General features: G+C 48.2%; 1 long non-coding RNA gene across 1 annotated transcript in view; it reads left to right on the top strand.

The window, feature by feature from the left end:
* The window catches only part of LOC144141878 (uncharacterized), a 53,357-nt gene that overhangs the window by 16,664 nt on the left and 16,320 nt on the right, over positions 1-20,373 (top strand). The gene's annotated exons all lie outside the window — the stretch shown is intronic.

A 20,373-nucleotide genomic window follows, 5' to 3' on the forward strand; every position in this document is an offset into this window, starting at 1 on the left:
TGCTTTTAGGCCAGTCGCGGCAGGTCATGGCATTACATTTCCCGCTTTCACACAGCTGTGGCTAGTAACACTTGCCACGTATTTGCCCCAAGGTCTTACGTCTGTGTGCAAGTACGTGTCAGCGTCCTTATCCAAGTGTTGAAGATCACGCTGTCATGTAGCCAATATTTAGGCGCGTCCAAATCTGCGTGCTCTTTTGTTCAAGAATAAAAATGAACTCCTTTTCTCCTCAAGCTTATTAAGGGCTCCGCTATTGTTGAACATATAAATAAAAAAAACTCTAATAAGCGAACAGCCCAAGAGGCGGCGAACAGCTGGTTTTATAAAGAAAACTGTAAAAGCAGCTACGGTGGCAGTCTAATCGGAATTGAGGCAGACGGCTTTGGAGTGACATTGTGGCTTAAAAAATTCAGTTCTTTGGAGACAAACTGACATTCATTCGGTTTTTCGGATTGTCAGCCTTATCAGTTAGCATCTGGATTGGCGGAAGGGCACCTGAAGTAGCCTTGGAATATCTCAAAAAGTACAACATCTACAAAGATTCTGCTATCACTTACATTTTGTTGCGATCAAAATATTTTGCACAATTTAAAGGAAGGTAGCTGTGAACGGAGATATTAAAAATGGGAGGTATTGTGTTTCTGAAGTCCATCGGGCTCTTTTTATCCTGATGCCACGCATTAAAGTCAATTTTGATGTGTGCACTGCCGAAGTGTTTCGAGCGGAAGCATGCAACATCTACAGCCGACCTAAGGGTCATAATACACGGCAGAGAACAGATGTCTGTTTTGCAAATGCTTTGAGGTTCCTGTGATAATCACAGAAACGAAAACTACCTCCTTTTGTCTTCACAAGGACCGCATGTGATGTATCAGGGGATTTTGTGCTTGTGTAATTTTGTCTTGAAACATTCGTTTTATTGAGCTACAATTAGCATCCCAGTCCTTGGGTTCCAACACTTCATAAGAGCGCCGGTGAACGAGTAGCTCCTTTCGGGCCGTTTTAATGCGATGTTTGCGGGGGTGTTCTCCCACAGTTTGAATACTTAGTGAAAGAGTTCCTGAAAAAGACTGCCATGTTAAGAAGCTCGTACTCTTTATGTTGTTGGCGTTGTCAGGTCTAAGGTAGCGTCCGTTTCGAATTTTTTTTAATTTTGTGAAATCTCTAAAACTTGCCTCAACTGTGGTGCTGGCGTTTTGGCCGAACTCAAGTAGGAAACTGTTGTTTAACGGTAGACGCTGGTGCTCTGAGCAAAAAATTGTTCAGAGTATTTCGGTCTGCCATTTACTGAGCTCAGCCAGTCCCCGGGTCAAACAGACTAGCCGAGTCAGGAGTAGTTAAATGTCGGGCCCTGCCATACCTCGTTAAAATAAGTGTTTCTACTCATGTTTTTTTTTCAAAAACGTGAGTATAAATATTGTCACGGGACACCTAGGCGGCCAATGCCCCATCATGGCTCATCACAAAAGACGACGAGGACGACGAGGAAGTGCCTGGGCCCCAGCGCGTGCTGTAACGGCCGCATTATAAATTCTGTGAATAGATTGTTCCTCATCCTTCAACCATCCTTCGAGTCATTGGCTCTGCAGCCACGTTACATTTGCTGGAGAGTGCGGGTCATCATCCCCGTCTTGGCCCCAGCTTCGCACCTTATCGGCATTGGTGGAATCCTCGAGGGTGCGTGAACCGCGTCGGGTAGCCCCAGGCCTGCCGCTACAAGAACTCGACGACGTCCCCCCCGCCCCGTGTCCCCAGCCCGTGACGAGCCGATCCGAAGACGACGCTTGACCAGACGACGACGACGACGTGTCCCCAGCCCTGTGGTCCGACGTGGTAGCAAGCCCTCACCGGTTCCTCATTCCTTTGTGGGCTCGTCGCTGCTGTGGGGTAGAGCTCACCAAACCCATCCCTTACATCCGTGGTGGCAAGAGCTTTACTGTATATTCTCATCTCATCGTTCACCTACAGCGAGCTCATCATGCTACTGCGGCCTCGACCGGGATGGTCGCCTTCGAGGAAACGGGCATGTTACACCATCAAACACGATGAAGACAGCAGCCGCATGTAGCGTCACGTACAAGCATCTGCGACGACGACGAAGCTGTGGGGGGCATGCTGCCTGGCATGCGTGTTTCCAAATTGCTCATCTGCGTCCCTATCATCACCGCGCTGCAGCTTCAACTGGGACGGTCGCCCTCGACCGGGGGAGTAATGTCACGGGACACCTAGGCGGCCAATGCCCCATCATGGCTCGGCACAGAAGACGACGAGGACGACGAAGAAGTGGCTGGGCCCCTGCGTGCGCTGTAATGGCCGCATTGTAAATTCTGTGAACAGATTGTTCCTCATCCTTCAACCATCGTTCGAGTCATTGGCTCTGCCGCCACGTTACAATATGCAAGCATGTATATCGTCGACGGAAAAACAGGTCATATTTCGGCAGCACCCAGTACTTTTCTTTGCACATGTGTAGTGCTGGTGTGTGTTGGTTGCTCTTCGCACCGGGAGGGAGCCATTGCCACCGAAGTAATCAGCGCTAGTGTAGACCAGGGTGTCTCGTGGACGATTTTTGACGTACGCAGGAAAGGCGGAGGTAATGAGTTCTCCTTCTTCGCAAAACATCATTTAGGTCAATTGCAGCTATGGTCGTCATCGAATGAAAATGCGCTTGGTGCCAATACCAAGCGGGCTCACCTACGGCGCTCACTGGATTCGGTTTCGTGATGATAATTGGTATTGGTTACCCTTTTGTAGCGGGCCGATGACATGTCATTCTACCAAAATGAACTAATATGCGTATGATTTATATTTCTGCTTTATTACTGGCGCTGCTTAGGGAATGCACAAAAAGCTTATTAGGCACAGAGTAGTAGTGGTAACCGTCCTGGGCAATATTACCTTCCCACCAGCATTCTAACATTCTTTTCGACCCCTCGACAGCCTTGAAGCTAACTTCCTCTATGCTACCCTTAAATGCTAGGGCTTCCGGGAGCCGAATGTTTCTCTCATAAAGATTTGGATAGATACCCACGCATTCTAACACTATGTGCCACATAGTTTCCGTTTCTTTTAGGCAGACCACACATACCCCATCACTTTGTGAATACTTCCCCACACAGCTCTTAGTTCGCAAGCAACCGGCTCTAGCCCCTGAAAGCGAAGCACTGCCCTGGGAATTATCGTAGAAGTCTTCCTTTCTGATGTTCAATTTCTCAGCCCTGTACATCTGTAACGATGTTTAAGCTACCATTTTTTTCTCCATTTATTCGTTTCAATCTGCCTTGGCTTTTTGTTTGGCTACCTTGGCTCTTTTGAATTCTCCACTGTTCTTTCCGTATTTCATCGTTAGCCTTTTAGTCTCCCTTAACCACTGCATGTCCACGTTTTTCAATTCTAGGTACCCAAATACCTTAGCGGCCCACCTTCGTTGACCCATTGCTCTCAACCTCATCTAGAAACAGATTTCACTCTGGTTGTGAAACTTCAAACGACGCCCAGCCCATATCTCTATGTACGGCTTCGTTAGTTATTGTTCCACGCGCACCTAAGGCCAATCGTCCTATCGTTCTTTGGTTCACTTCAAGGCGCGATAGAACGTCTGATTTTAGGCAGAGTACAGCATTCGCAAATGTGAGACCCAGAACAATTGCTCCTTTTCACAATCCTCTCACTACTTCATATTTGTTATACCCACACAGAGCTGTATGCTTCATTAGAGCTGCGTTTTGCTTTCCCTTACCCTTAAGTTGCTCGGCGTGAGTCCTTAAGGAGTTATTCCATTCGTTTATCCACACTTCCAAATATTTAGATTCTTTCCCTCTGGGTAATTCGCCTTGCTGGATCGACACTTCTGAGTGGTAGCGTCATTCGTGTCATCAGCCTGTGCTGGTGGTCCTCGTTCCCGTCTGGCCTGAAACCAGAGAAGGACTGTTGCACAACTACATCGGTATACCCGAGATGTAGGCTGATGCATCATCTGGCGAGTTAAAGGTAGGTATGAATGAACAGATACTTCAGAATTTCTTGTGGGCACTCCGCAGAGCCCGCTCATGGCGGATACCGCGCAAATGAATGGAATCATATTCTGTAATATGAGCAGCAGCGGAGTACATGACGGGTTTTTCCACCTTTTGCCGGGCGTGCCCCTATCATACGTTTTTTTGTGTCACCTTTCTTCATAAGGAGTCGCATTCAAGAACGCCTGAAACGGCTGTTGGGCGACAGGCAGTAACATAGGCGCCACCAAGGCACGAGGAGGCAGGAATCTAGCGTATCATGTAACTGAATGATGCATAGCAGATGGCGTTTGTAGCATGTCGGCAAAGGTTAACACAAAATCCTCTCCCCAACGTATTCTCCCGGGCTCCACTTGTCGCCGAGGTTTATTACGGAGGACGCTTAGATGGTGGCGACTGTTAGCTGATGGTCCTGGTCACCACCAAATAGGAATTAGAGTTCTAGGCACACGCTAGGCACAGGTCGGTGTGGTGTCGGAATGTAGCCGGGTATTTCATAAGTAGCAAATTCATTTGGCCGCAGAACTGCGTGTCCCTTTGCTGTCGTGCGCGCATCATTGTTCCCACCGCTCGCATAAATTTGGGCCTGGTGATTGGTTTGCTCCTAACAAGCCATTTTTAATCCTTCTATTTAACGCCCCGCATGTGCTGGTGCACTTTCGTTCCTTTGCTCACGGTGGGTTCCCCACACTTAAGGGTAAGCAACAGGTGTTCAGCAAACATAGCAACGCTATTAATTGACTGTTTAGCCTCAACCTGAAGGGCACGTTTTGCCATTCCTTCTGCTTGTTGCTGTAAGTATCGCAACGGATGCCAAGACAACTCAAAGATTGTGAGCGAGTGCTTTTGCGTCTTGGATGACATCCGGGCTCACTGTTTTGGCAAGAAGACTGCATTTATGACTTTGTGCTTGTCAACCAGAGCATTAAATGTGTCGAGGCGATCAAAACAGTTGAGCCAATATAAACCGTCTTCTCAAGTAGCACCATGAAATCGCCGCTGCGTAGGCGGTGCGTGGAGAAACAGCGTTAAGGATGGGGCACCGCAGTGATCCGTTAGGCTTGTCGAACGGGTAATTCCGGCGCTTGTTGGTGTAGAAAGAAAGCCGAATTCAGCTTCTAGCCCTCCCATGCGCCGGTTACTGTTATAGACGCGCGTAGAGACCAGGCAGTCAGAAGCAGCAGCGAGAAATGTTTTCCGAATTAACTGAACGATTCTACCGCCCCCCTAACAAAAATGTAACGAGTAATTGGCAGTAAATCAACGTAATGAGAAAAGACATGCCAGCAATGAACGCAGCAAGGCACAGAATACAGCTGCTCAAAAAAGCTTGGCGAAGCTTGCCATAAGTCGCGCAAGGCTTGAACCTCAGGAAACCGTGGAGAACTGTCATCCCGAACCGGTCCGCGCTTTGGGGAGAACCGCGATTTTCTTAAACCGGTCTGGCGAGCCGCTAGTTCAATAGTGCGCTATAGATGGCACGTGCGCTCCGTGCGCTGTCGGCGCGAACGAGTGGCGCGGAAGAGTCAGATCAAAGAGCCGGTCAGGGTGACATCTGCGGAACACGAGGGCCACGTAGGACTGCTTATATAAGGTGGGAACTGTTGTCCGCACCATTAGTGCCTGCCTCCAGTTGACGATGACCACCGGATGGCGTGATTCCTGAACGCCATTGAGCTTTGCTTGAGCATGCTTTGAGAGTTCCCAAATAAACGGCTGGGCCTTGGCGCTTCGGTCTACGGTGTTCTGTTATCTGCGAGCCTGGCGTGGCTGCCGTGGATGCGGGAGCACGCGTGGTAGACATACCGGGAAATAGTGTGGTGGCCCACGCAAAAGAACTGCCTAGGTCACCCCCAAGGCGCCCACTATTCCACATGGCGCCAAATGTGGAGATGGTCTTCAGGTTAATTCGAGGTCGCTATGGCCCCGAGAACAATGCCGAGCCTGCGGCGGCTATTGTGTGTGCGGACATGTCCGGTGAGGAGGTGGTTGGCCATCTATACTGCGTTTGCTACATCGTCCGCAACGCGGTTCAGGCTACCTCGCTAGACAGTGTGTGCGTCACGGCAGACAGAATTCGCTACGCTTGTTGCAGAATATTTTCCGGACGAAACGCCTCACGCCTGTTCGCGGCGAGCAGACGTTTTTCGTGCCCGATAGAGCAGTGACGTCACCTGTGAAAAACTTGTACGTGTACCAGATGGTACGTCTGAGAGATACACGCTCTATATTCTGCAAATCACAGCGATCGTGTCTTGCTGACAAGACAGAAGTTAGATACGAGTTCGAGGTGGAGCGTTTGCTGATGCGATGCATGACATAGAGCGAGAAGGTATGTCTTCTTTGATGCAGCGGAGAGCGGGAGCAATGGCATAGCCGTTTCCATTCTTCCGGAGTGCCTACTTCTCCATGTGATGGAGACTCCGCTGAAAATTGCATTGAAGCAGTAAATATTTTGCTCGGTTTTGAAGGCGGCTCTTTAGTCGCAAGAAATCGTCAGTTTTTGAAAGACGACGACTCTCAGGCGACTTACACCGGTGACGTTAGTTCATAAGCCAGTTATATTGTGGTTGCCTTTGGTTCTGCGGCAGCTTTTACTGCTGCGAGCGAGTTGCAGGAGGAGCCCACTTTTTATGCTGACACTGCTTTGCTAAAAAATGGAGCAGGCAAAGATAACTCTGGTGGGTATTTTGAAGCCGACATTCTATAACAGTAAGGAGAGCTACCTTGAGGCGGGGCGTCTGCTAGAACCCTACGGCATGCAGCTTCGTTAGCCGATTTGCAGAGAGTGTGGAAAAGGTTTCCTGCCTGTCACAGTAGATTCCGGAGAGTAGCGCCTCTCAAATTCAAGCACCGGGGTCGTTCACACCGGATTGTAAAAGCGATCGAGACCCCCTGCAAACGAATACCAGCGGGAACCACGCTAGTCACCACCACAAAGGAGAGTGAGGATGGCCTGCTGAACAACCGGATGTGCCGAGCGCAGCCCGTGGAGCTACCGCCAGGGGCCAGGCAACTTCAACTCCATGATTGTCGTGTGGCTCTCTATGCCCAAGCCATGCATTCATGGAGTGCTTCCTTCTAAGGAAGTAACCATCACTCCGGAAACCTAAGGGGCTTCAGTAGAAAGGTTCAATAATGCAGGAAGCCTATAGTGGAAATAAGCAGCACTCCATCACCCCATACTGAACTGGTCTTCCTGTTCTAGCTGTTGACTGCAACCTCCCATAAATAACCAACTCAACTCGCTGCCCTCTCTACCCAGCAGCTGTAAGGCACCTGTCAATGGCGGTGGTCAAAACAGCGATACAGCAGAGGATGCTAAGAATCCCTGGGTCCGGTTCAGCCGCCATTAGAACTTGACCCTGGCAACTTTCAACGCACGCACTCTGTCCAGCGAGGTTAGAAGGCTTCATTGACAAAGCTTCATAGAGCTCACTGGCGGGCACATTCTGTGCTATAGACGACCCGAAGAGGAGAAAAAACACGGGGTGGGATTTTTAATCTACAGAGAAATAGCAGAAAACCTGGAAGAGATTTTCAGCACTATCGAAACAGCCTTGGCGATCGTGATAAATCTAAACAAGCGATACAGGCTAAAGATATTGCAGGCCTACGCGCCAAAAACCAGCTATGATGATGAAGCCGTACATAGCTTCTACGAGGATACCGAATAAGCAGTGAATAAGGCAACAACGCAGTTCACTATCGTGATGGAAAACTTTAATGCAATGGTCGGTAAGAAGCAAATGGCGGAACGGTCAGTGGGAATCTTCGGTATGGATAATTGCAACAGCCGAGAAGACACACTAATAGGATCTGCACAGAGTAATAAACTGAGGTTAATGAACCCATTCTTTTACAAACAAGAAAATAGGAGATTGACTTGCAAACATCCCTATCGTACAACAAAGAACTTAATAAAAGCGAAGGAACTAATTGCCAAGCGTAAGAACATGAAAGTATCAAGTACGGCCGATGAAATTGAACTGGCCGATCTGTGGTACCTGATGAAAAGATAAAAAAATAAACAACATTTGTAAATACAATATGGCAGTCAACGAGCATACGCGGCAAATAGCGGGGATCACAAATACAACTAAGGCCAATCTAGCAGTTGGCAAAGACAGAATGTGCGCAATGAGAGGTGAACCAGGACACGTTACGCACAACTTGGACGAGTAATAAAAATAAGAGAACGATTTCAACCATACCCTTAAACAGCGATGGCTGAATATGGTAAACGAGTGAGTGTACAAGCTCAATTGCCGAGATCCCACAATAACGAAAGCGGAATTTAAATAGCTTTCAAAGGTATGAAATCACAAACGGTATAAGGTTAGAGCGGCATAACCGTGTATCCTTTGAAGGAGGGAAGATATATTGTACTGTAAAAGCTCACTACTATTTTCAGAATACTTGAAGGCTAAAAAAGTGCCCATAGGCTAGAAACAGGCAAACAATATTCGGATTCAAAACAAGGGAGACCCCGAGGACCTCATGAATCACTGATCGATTAGCGTACTCTCAGTTTTCAGTTGTTTACAAGCTCTTTACCAAAATTATATTTATCCACTTGAGAGACTGCCTAGATTCCTAACAACCTAGATAGCAGGCCGAATCTAGGAAACTGTACTCAACCGCGGATCACATTTATGCTGTCAACCAAGTGATAAAAACATTCTCACAGCCAATGAACACATTTACATTGCATTTATAGAGTACGAGAACGCGTTTGCTTCGGTACTCGGCGCATCCCTTTTAGACGGGATAAAACAGAGAATAGAGTAAACACACATATATTTCTTGAAAACATATAAGAAATGCACTGAAAGATAACGCTTCACAAGTAAGGCAGTAGATGTCCAATCCGAATGGGAGTAAGACGGAGATATTGTCTTTCCAATAGTATTCACAGCGTGTCTGGAAGGGGCATTTACAAATCTTGAATGGGAAAAGATAATATTAAGGATACAAAGAAAATACTGGAACAATTTGGGGTTTGCGAACAAAATAGTATTACCGAGCCACGGCCGGACTGGAGGCGCGCGTGCCTCTCCAGTCCGGCCGTGCCTGAGTAAGCTGCAGAACACCTGCAAACAATGCTTGAAGAATTAAAATCAGAAAGCAGGGCCATGTGGCTAAACCTAAATAGTATATTTTTAAAGAATTAGGAATAACCAAGCCAAGGACGTCCTCTTTACTTTAGAAACGAAAGTTTAGTAATAAAAATACAACTACCTTGGACAGATGGTTAGTGCTGACTCCAACGACGAGAGATTAACTCAGCGCAGAATCGGGATCGGTTGAGATGCACTCATCAAACACTGCCAAATAAGAAAAGTAAGCTACCTCTTTCAATAAAAAAAGCTACAACCAGTGATTACTGGCGTAATGACACACATAGCTGAAACTTGGTGCATATATCAAGAACTAGAAATCAAGCCTAGTTTGGCTGAATTGAACATGGAACGAATCATAATAGGTTTACACTCCGGAAACGAAACATACTATCGGGATCAGAGAAATAACTGTAGTTCACGATAACTTAGTTCAAATAAAGAAACAAAATAGACTTGGGCTGGCCATGTAGTGAGACGAACCGACATCCGGTGGACCATTACGGTAAAAGAATGAAAACTAAGAGATCGGTATAGTAGAAGCTTAAGGCCAATAATTCAAGCAAGGGATGAAATACGGTTTTTCGGGGGTTAACTGTGGTTTCTAGCAGCGCAGGGCAGAAGTGGTTTGGTGTCAATGGGAGAGGTCGTCTTTCTGCAGTGGACCCGAGTAGGCTTATTATGATGATGGCGTGAAAACCAAGGCAGCCAACAGAGGCATACGCTGCCCGAAAACTGAATAATCATCGGAAATTGTGACCACAACTTTGTGGAGAATTTCTAGGAAGGTTATCTCAAATATGAATTGATGCATCCACGTACCTAACAGCCAAGAAGGTCAGGGTAGTATATTATTGTGCTATAAATATTTCACACCGCGAACATCGTCAAAAACTGAATAATTTTTATTAATAAATCGGATGATTGTAAGAATTCTCCGTTTTGTTAGAAGTGTCACCGGAATACGCTGACAGCGCACCAGAAAACCATCCGAGAGACAGAAACCCTTCAAAAGCATATAAAAGCATTACTAATAAATGTTGTTGAAGTTTAAAGTATAGCGTTGAGATATTTGACGTGGGAATAAACGCCTATAATAGTGCTTGATTGCCGCTGGTAGATTCAAGCGTTTTACGCAAATTGTTTCAGCATGTCTTGTTCAGATATTTTGCATAATGTTTGAATACGAACAGTATTTGTTCTAATCTGTGCGACGACGTCCGTTTAAGAACAAAATTAAACAGCACGTGTCCTGCAATAGACACACAGAAATTCGTAAATTATACAAAAGGGCATTATTGTGCCACCCGCCATTGTAGGCAAAAGAAAACAGTTCCCCTGCAATTGTTTCCGCTACATTGTAAAAACTACAGCTAACAAGTAAATGGACGTATTTGAAATAATATTCTTTTCAGCAGGGGAGTTGCCAGGCGTTGTGTTTCCTTGCCAGAACAATTCAATTCAATTCAATTCAATTCAATTTTTATTTTTCCAGAAAAAACAACAACAACATTCTGGAAGGGTTCACGGGCTAAAAGCTGAGTATGAACAGCTTGACTGGGCCCGAGAACCCTAACCAAGGCATCACGATTCCTCACTAAAAAACAAAACATGCTCGCAATACATCGGAAGTACAACAAAAGCGGTATACAAATATAATACAAGCATGTAATTTAAAAAAAAACAGCACCAAAGAATACGTTTTACAGTGGGACATTGAGAGAAAAAAAAAACAATATGATAGGTCATGTGTCAATTTTGAAAATCACCATCCATAATACAATGAAATACAAAAACAGTTAAGAGGAGAATACAAAATACATCCACTTAAAGAAAAATACAGTACCAACAAATATTTATTGTTTACAAACAAAAAACGTTCTTAGTTCCTGTTTTGAGAACTTAGAAGTGCATTGATATTTATTGAGTAGAGATGGGAGGTTATGTTGCAATGACTGCAGTTTGTAATTATTGCGAAATTTCGGAAGAAACCAGGGCTCACTGCTTCGTGTGTTTAATGCGTTTACTTTAGATGTTAATACAGAAATACTCATCAAAAAATATCTAAAGGCACAATGCGAGAAATAAAAGGAGTGAAGAATACGGAAATCATATATATATTCAACTCTGATAATGTTATGTTGTAAAAAAGTAGCATGCGTTGGAGAGAGATAATCAAGATTTGCAATATAACGGAGAACTTTTTTTTGTAACTTAAGTACCTTTTCTAAGTTACCTTTACTAGTTGTTAACCAAACTAAACTACAGTAATTGACCACAGAATGAAAAAGCGCGTAGTAGACTTGGAGTTTCGTTTTCAGAGGGAGTAACTGTCGACAGCGTGACAACACTCCGGCTACAAGAGAGAGCTTACTACATGTATTTTTTACATGCGTGTCCCAATTAGGGTGAGAAGAGAATGTGACACCAAGGATTTTATGTTCGTTCACTATTTCAATATTCTGTTCAGCATATTTAATACTTTCGTGAAGTCCGACAACTTTATTTTTTGCTCTAAATATAATTACTTTTGTTTTTAATGGATTTATTCTAAGAAAGTGGGACCTTGACCAAGTTTGTAGCTTACTGAGAATTTCGTTGCATTTTCTTGTTACACTAATTGAATCGGAACCAGGAATAAGTATTGTGCTGTCGTCGGCATATATCACAAATTTTGCAACTGAATCAATATGCACAAGGTCATTTATATATACATTAAAAAGCAAAGGACCCAACACGCTTCCTTGGGGCACACCATTCGATATGGGCAGAAGGCTGGACTTGTGGTTTTTAATATATACTGATTGACTCCTGTTCTGTAAATATGATTGAAGAAGAGATAGAGGCTTACCACGAATGCCACACCAGTGCAATTTACGTGCTAGAACATAATGGTTAAGACAATCAAAAGCCTTACTAAAATCAATAAAAAGACCTAGAGTAAACATATTCTTTTCAATATTTTGTAATATGTATTCTTTAATTGTTAGTAAGGCTGTTTCTGTTGACCTGCCCTTTCGAAAACCGAATTGAGCGTCAGAGAGAATATTTTTGGAATCAAAGAATTGTGATATCCGAAAAAAAATTACTTTTTCTAATCCCTTTGAGAAGACAGGCAATACTGATATCGGTCTATAATTGTTAACATTATTTTTATCTCCACCTTTAAATATTAGAGTTACTCTACTTTTCTTCATCTCGTTAGGAAATATGCCAGATTCAAAAACGTCCGAATCAAACAACGTCCGAAATTTCAAGAGTGGTGCATTTGCTCTCTGTCTCTTTCTATGGCGACTTTTCAAACTGGCGCTCTTCATACTCCGCATGTGTATATGTAAAAATATTAAAGTTGTGTAGGGAGAAGCAAATGAAACGATGTTTTTGCACAGGCTACCGTTTTATGTTTTTTTTCGGGCGGCCTATAACAACGCCGAAAACTATTTCGGACACAGCCACAGCCAACAAGTTTTCATATCTCGGAATGTAGACATAGTTTGACTTAATTATCACTAAGCACATTAAGAAAACAATAGTGCCTCCAGATATAAGCTCGTCCTACCCTTCTCTGGAAGAAGAACAATGCGAGCACAATGAAAATTAGGAAGCTTTTTCATGTTCATTGCAACATTTCACTATTGTGCTTGTTATGTATCCTCTAAAAAGTAAAAAATGAAATAGGGGATATTTTACTACAGTTAAACAAAAAAAATTTCGTGGAAATTTAAAAATATAGGGCAAAGCTAGTGTACAATAAACTTATCTCGTCAGAGACAGACTATAACGAATGCAAGCGAATAAATGCTGCATTTTTTTCTAATAATGTTCTCACGCGAAATATGCTATTGTCCCAAGAACATTGGCAACATTACCTTGTTCAGAATGCAGCAAATGAGCTAAAAAATGATGCTTTGGCAACAATGACACAAGCGAAACTTCACACTAAAATCACAACGTATTTCATACTTCGTGTTCGTGTACCTTTTTTTGGTACTTGGTGAACATTTTTTTCCTTGAGAAAACGCGCTTTCATCAAGGTTTCGTACATCATGGTACCCACATACGCTAAATAATTATACAAAAAGGTGTTTTTAATTGCTACAATGATGAAAAAAACAATCATTGTCGTTTGTGCGAATGAGAATTTCAAAATGACATTATATCACAAGCATTCGGTATTCGCGGCTTTTATAAACGATGTGACACACAGGTTTCAGTAAGAAGAGAACAACACGAGTGAACGATCACAATTCAGCACGCGTGCTATTCAAAAGCAAGGTATTGGCGATGCGTGGTGTTCTGCAAAATTGTTTATAATAGCACGTCTGCTGAATTATGATCGTTCAATCATGTTGTTCGCCTTTTACGGAAACCTGTTTGTCATACCGTTTATAAAAGCCGTGCATACCGAGTGCTTGTGACATGATGTCATGGTTAGATCCTTATAATGTATATCCTCTGAGGTCGAAGGCCGAACCCGAATTTTGCAAACGTTTTAAAAGGGTTTTGCGCGGTGAATTTAAGAAAAGCTCGATGTATAATAATTAAAAGCGGGTGTTATCAGATACAACAATCATTCAGTACAGATGACGCAACGTAGTTTTTGGAACAATTTTATCCAACGATTCCAAGAAACATCACGGAAATATGATAATCCGGCCCTCACTTTACCACAAGTGAGGCACAGGGGTCTTCGGGCACCGGTTTATCACACGGCCTTTGCAAAAAAATCGCCATTTTACAAACAAAAAAGTTTAGGTAGACGGTACACGAATATGGATCTGATAAATCACTACAAAAAACTGTCTCTGTGACAAATGTGTAGCGCCCCCCATCCCTGATATTCGTTGGCCGCTACGTTCAGTGGCCCCACCAGGCCCTGTGGGCAACATTGTGGGTGGCCGGCCAATAAACACCGCTGAGCACGGCTGCTCGCGGTCAGTCACCGTCACCACCAGCACGCTGCATGCCGTCTCTCGGCTGGAGGGTACCCCTACCCTCCCAGGTTCACGAACGCGGAGCTACATCGTGACACTGGCGACGAGGGAAGAAGCCCGCGGAGCGGCCGAAGCCACCGAGAACGCCGCCACCGAGAACGCCGAGACACCGCCCCCTCAAGCCAGCCGCTATTACGCCATGCCGCTGAACGGGAGGCTCGAGCCGTTCGAGGGTGAAGGGTCCGCCTGGCCGGTCTACGAGGAACAAGTCGGCGTGTTTTTCTGGGCGAACGACACACCCGAGGCAAAACAGCGTGACATCTTCCTGGCCAGCTGCGGGACCCGCGTCTTCGCGCTCCTGCTCGACCTGCTCAAGCCGGCCACGCCGCATGACTAGTCGCTGGGTGAGCTGCTCGCGACGCTACGCTCGCACTACAGCCCGGCTCCGTCGACGTTAATGGAGCGTTTTCGCTTCAACAACCGGAGCCGTCGAGACGGAGAGACGCTCGGGCAGTTCGTCGCAGCGCTGCGAGGGTTGGCGAACGGCTGCGCCTTCGGGGAGCAGCTCGACTCGCTGGTCCGGGACCGTTTCGTCTGCGGCATCAACGACCCCGCCATGCAGACGCGATTCCTGGAGCTTCCCGACGCCTCGCTGGACGACGCCGTAAAGGCAGCGCTGGCGATGGAGGCTGCGGCCAAGGACGCGGGCGAGCTAGCGCGTGCGGCCGGCTCCCCGTCGGCGGTGAACAAGATGGCGACACGGCATGGCAGGTGCAGTCGCTGCGGTGGTGACCACCCCCCCTCACAGTGCCAGTTCGCGCAAGCGGAGTGCTTTGCGTGCGGAATAACTGGGCACATTGCTCGGGCGTGCAGAGGGGGGACGACGGCGGACGGACGGAAGCAGCAGCTGGCGTCGAGCACAGGTTTTGCGCCAGCTCACGGCCAAGAGAGTCGGCGCAAGGGTAGGCGGCGGCGGCGTGCGGCAGCAGCTTCGGGTGCAACGTCTAGGCTTCACGTCGTGACCGAAGACCCGCAGATTTTGGACATGTGGCACGTGGGCACAGTGCAGCCGTCGGTGCCACCATACATGCTCACAGTCGAAGTCTGCGGGCTCCCCACCTCCATGGAGCTGGACACGGGGGCCAGTGTGTTGGTCATGGCCGGGAAAGCCTTCAAGCGCACCTTTCCTGGCGTGTCCACCGAGGCGTCGGGCGTCATGCTGCGCAGCTACTCCGCACAGCTCGCCCAGGTCAAGGGTCAAGCCCAGGGCAGCGTGCGCCTTGGCGACAGGGAGGCAACCCTGCCCTGTACCTGACCAAGGGGCCGTCACCGACGCTGCTGGGTCGGAACTGGATCCAGGCATTGGGCGTGAGGCTGCCGGAGTACCAGGAAACAGTGCATGCAGTGGCAGACGTCCCAGGCCTCCTGACTAAGTTCAAGGCCCTGTTTCAGCCCGGGGTGTGCACATTCACCAGCATGGCGGCAAGCATACATGTCCCAGAGGGAGCCAAGCCCCAGTTTTTCAAGCCGCGCCCGCTGCCGTTTGCCCTGAAGGACGGGGTAACCGAGGAGCTGCAACGGCTGCAGCGAGAAGACATCCTGGTGCCCGTCAAGTCTTTGGAGTGGGCCGCTCCCATCGTGCCAGTCCTCAAGCAAGACGGCAGTGTCAGGATCTGCGGGGACTTCAAGGTCACCATCAACCCCATCGCTACCGTGGAAAAGTACCCGCTGCCCCGCATTGAAGATCTCTGGTCAGATTTGCCCGGGGGACAGAAGTTCACCAAGCTCGACCTCAGAGATGCGTACCAGCAGCTGGTGCTCCAGGAGTCGTCCCGGGAGTATGTCACCATTTCGACAACGCTGGGACTCTTCCAGTACACGCGCCTACCGTTCAGCGTGTCCTCAGCTCCTGCCATTTTCCAGAGGGAGATCGACAACCTGTTCAGGAGCATGAGGCACGTGGCGGTGTACTTGAACGACATCCTGGTGACCGGTATCGACGACGAGGACCACCTGCAGAACCTACACAGCGTCCTGGCACGATGGCAGGATGCCGGGCTCAAGCTCAAGCTGGAGAAGTGCGTCTTGTTGGCCCCCAGCGTTGAGTACCTAGGCCCCGTGATTTTCCAGGCAGGCCTAGCCCCAGCACCGCGCAATGTTGAGGCTGTGCTCAAGGCACCCAAGCCCCAAAACAATAAGAACCCGCAGAGCTACCTCGGCCTCGTAAATTTCTACAGGAGCTTCCAGCCGAACCTGTGGTCACAGCTGCAGCCGCTCCATCTTCTGCTTCGAGATGGACAGCAGTGGGCCTGGAAGAAGGAGCAGGACTTGGCCTGCCAGCTCAGCAAGGAGCTCATCACCAAGGCTCCGGTGCTGGTGCACTTCGATCCGGCCAAGCCTGTCGCCCTAACTGTATATGCGTCACCGTACGGCGTGGGAGCCGCCCTTGCCCACCGTGAGAAGGATGGCCAGGAACGCCCTGTATCGTTTGCGTCCCGTCGGCTTCATGCGGCAGAGCAGCGGTACAACCAGCTGGACAAGGAAGGCCTGGCCCTCATGTTCGGGGTCGAGCGCTTCCACAAGTACATGTGGGGCCGGAAGTTTGAGGCGGTCACGGACCACAAGCCGCTGCTGGGACTGCTGGGGCCTGACAAGGCGGTTCCAGTGCAGGCATCGCCTCGAGTGGTGGGCTGGGCCTTGAGGCTCGCGGCCTACAGCTACCGGCTGGTCTACCGCCCGGGAAAGGACCTGGCACCTGCTGACGCCCTGAGCCGACTGCCCCTGCTGGAGGTGCCTGCTGCAGTTCCTGAACCTGCCGAAGTGTTCATGCTGGAGCTCGCTTACCCGAAGGTGCTGTCCAGATCGGCAGTGTCGCAGGCGACCAGCCGGGACCCAGTCTTGTCGCAGGTGGTCAAGGCGGTGTCCCGAGGGGAGGAGCTGGCTGGGTGGACGTATAGCCATAAAGCCGCCGAGCTGAGCCTGCAGCAGGGCTGCCTGCTGTGGGGCTCCAGGGTGGTGATTCCGCAGAGCCTGCGGTCCAGGTTTATGTAGTTGCTGCACGCGGGTCATCCAGGCGTGGAGAAGACAAGGATGTTGGCCCGGTCCCACGTTTGGTGGCCTGGCCTGGACCAGGACATTGCTCGCATAGTGCAGAGCTGCCAGGTCTGCCAGGAGAACCAGCGAGCGTCACGCCATGCGGAGATCACCCCCTGGCCGTTCCCGGAGAGACCCCTGTCCCGCCTGCACATGAACTTCGGGGGCCCCTTCAAGGGCCACTACTTCTGGATGGTGGTGGACGCCTTCTCCAAGTGGGTGGAGGTACTGCCGGTTACCAGTCCCTCGGCAGGAGCAACCATTGCGGCGCTGCGGCAAGTCTTCGCAGCCCAGGAGTTGCCGGACGTCATCGTGTCTCACAATGGTCCCGCTTTCGCCAGCGAGGAGTACCTAGCCTGGCTGATGAAAAACGGAATCCACCGGGTGATGGTTCCGTCATACCACCCTGCGTGGAATGGTGCTGCCGAGCGGGTGGTGCAAACAGTGAAAGACAAGCTCAAGAAGAGCAAGGCTGGGGATTTCCGGACGCAGGTTGCCCGGGTCCTCTTCCAGTACCGGACCACACCCCATGACGTAACACGTCCACCGGTGTCTTCACCATCCGGACCAACAGGAGATCGCAGGGGGCACGGCCCGTGACGTCATGGGCCGTGCCCCCTGCGAGCTCCTGTTGGGCCGGGTGGTGAAGACACCGTTGGACGTGTTACACCCAGACCTCCGGTCCACAGCGCTCCTGAAGCAGCTCAAGCAGAAGCTGGCGGCTGACAGAGGTTGCCGTATTGGAACCTTGCCGGAGTCTGGGACTCCGGCCTTTGCCAGTAACTTCAGGCCTGGTCCACCCTGGTCTGCTGGGCACGTGGTCTGTCCTGCCAGTGCGTCGTCGCTGCTCATCTGCATGTCGGACGGGACCACTTGGCACCGGCACGCCGACCATGTGAGGCCTCGCCTGGCAACCTCAGCCGCCCCTTCAGGAAGCCAGCAGGCAGGGGAGCCAACCCCACCGACCGCTGCCAGCACAGCACCAGGGGCTGGTGCGGAGTGAGAGACTGCGGAGACCTCCGGATCGCTACTCGCCGGGGTGATAGGTGCAGTTTTTGTGTCTGTGTGGACAAACAAACTTGGGGGTGAGGGGTGTGACAAGTGTGTAGCGCCCCCCATCCCTGATATTCGTTGGCCGCTAAGTTCAGTGGCCCCACTAGGCTCGGTGGCCAACATTGTGGGTGGCCAGCCAATAAACACCGCTGAGCACGGCTGCTCGCGGTCAGTCACCGTCACCACCAGCACACTGCATGTCGTCTTTCGGCTGGAGGGTACCCCTACCCTCCCAGGTTCACGAACGCGGAGCTAAATCGTGACAGTCTCTCTTTTGCAAATACCTCGGTCCGTATTCAGAAAAAGGCACTACTAAGAATTGAAAAAGGAACATTCGTTTCCACATTAATGTAAAGTAGGAAATTACAAATTTTTAAGTTGTGTGTTTTTTCTTCGAGAAAGCACCAACAATTATACCCCTCTACTTGCGTTTACACTTATAATAAAAGGGTTTAAAATAATTGCTTTTAGATGTGAAGCATCTCTTGCTCGGGGGGATGTCCCGCGTCCGTGCCCTGTCCGCAGCGCCTCTGATGATGATTGTGGCAGGATGCCCCTGGGTATTGGCCAACCAAAGAATCCATCACGAGATAGCTTCGCGTTCAACCGCCATCGTCATCTTCCCGTAAGAGAACCGCCGAAGAAGAAGAAGGAGAAGACAAAGCTGCGAAGAGGAGGGCGTGTACATTGCTCTCAGCCGGTGCACCAAAGTCAACAACCTTTATCTCACCAACGCTGACGGAGACTACTGATTCTACCACAAAGACGACAACATCGACAAGAACATGATGGACGATTTTAGGCGCTTCGATAACCACCACCTACTCACCGTATTACAACAGTACTTGCGTGCCTGTGCCACCGGTGTGGACCCGGACGCGCAATTCCCTCTGGCGCTACTAAACACCAGATCACTCAACATAACGGCAACACAATGGAACCACACGAAACCCCCATAATTCTTCGCATTCTTATGGAGGTTGCCCACGGGAAGATGGTTTAATTTTATTTTTCTTTTTTCTCATCATTCGTCCAGAACGTATTTGTTTCTAACCATTCTGTCTTATGTCTACTGTTCTTAAAAAACAGGGTCGAGTCCAAATTTGATTCGTTAAATTTCAATCTTGGCCATGTTTTTGCATTGCTCTACATCAGGTAGAGTCTACCTGCTTTGATATGTGATGAGTTTTCTGTTGCTTTCAATCGGCTTTCGAGGTGATCTGTGTTTATGTTAAATACTGCACAAACTGCTTGGTTCCGAGGTAACCTCTTTCACCTTTTCTTATTCATTCAAGAAATACCAGCAAGGTAATGCAGAACTGAATATATCAAAGAATTGCAGAAAAGGTTTGAAGATGTTCATGTAGAACACCCGGTAACAATTAGCTTTTTGGAAGTCTCTCTTGATCTGCGCTCTTGATATTGCAGTTACCTTCCATCACGCCTTAAGACTTTCTCACCCCCATAATCTGTGAAACTTGCAAAACAATGAAAACTTTTTCACCAGAGTAAACTCAGAACTGTTAAATCGAAAACCACGTGTACAGTCCACGTCAAAAGCACCAGCAATTTCGCTGATTCAGCCTGATTATTTTGTAAATATTTTGTAATGTATGCATTTAAATTATGCACATTTCTTAGAAAATGCTTGTGCCATGGATGAAACCAAACCCGACGGTTTGTGCTAAGAAAAAGGGGTTGTTTACCTCAAGTGCTCTCGTGATTGCAAGCACCGAATCAAATAGTTTATTTTCGAGCAAACAAGAACAATATAGAAAAGTGACCACACAGCGAGGCCTTTCTTCTGTAATAAAAGTCTGGCATTAGCACAGACACGCCCAGTAGGATTCCTGCGACATGCTAAATACACACAAAAAGAGGTCTGGGGCCGCCTGAGCACATTAAACCAATCTGAACAATAATTACAGAAGCACGGTTTGCGCTTCAGAAGGGAAAAGGTTTGGGCGTGTTGGTCCATAGCCGCACAGAAAACGAGCCCAGAAAATAGCGCTTGTCCTATCCGCGCCTCGTCCTTGGTTTTTTCATGTTCTCGTATTCTGTTTCGCAGTTTGCCGTAATATACCAATGACAATTTTTGTACACTTCAGGATAGATTACCTGATTGCCGCTAAAAAGGTCTTGCAAATATACCGCGCA

This window comes from Haemaphysalis longicornis, unplaced genomic scaffold (assembly GCF_048455015.1).
Source record: "Haemaphysalis longicornis isolate Haplotype H1 unplaced genomic scaffold, Haemaphysalis longicornis Haplotype H1 scaffold_6, whole genome shotgun sequence".
NCBI classification, from domain to species: Eukaryota; Metazoa; Arthropoda; class Arachnida; order Ixodida; family Ixodidae; genus Haemaphysalis; species Haemaphysalis longicornis.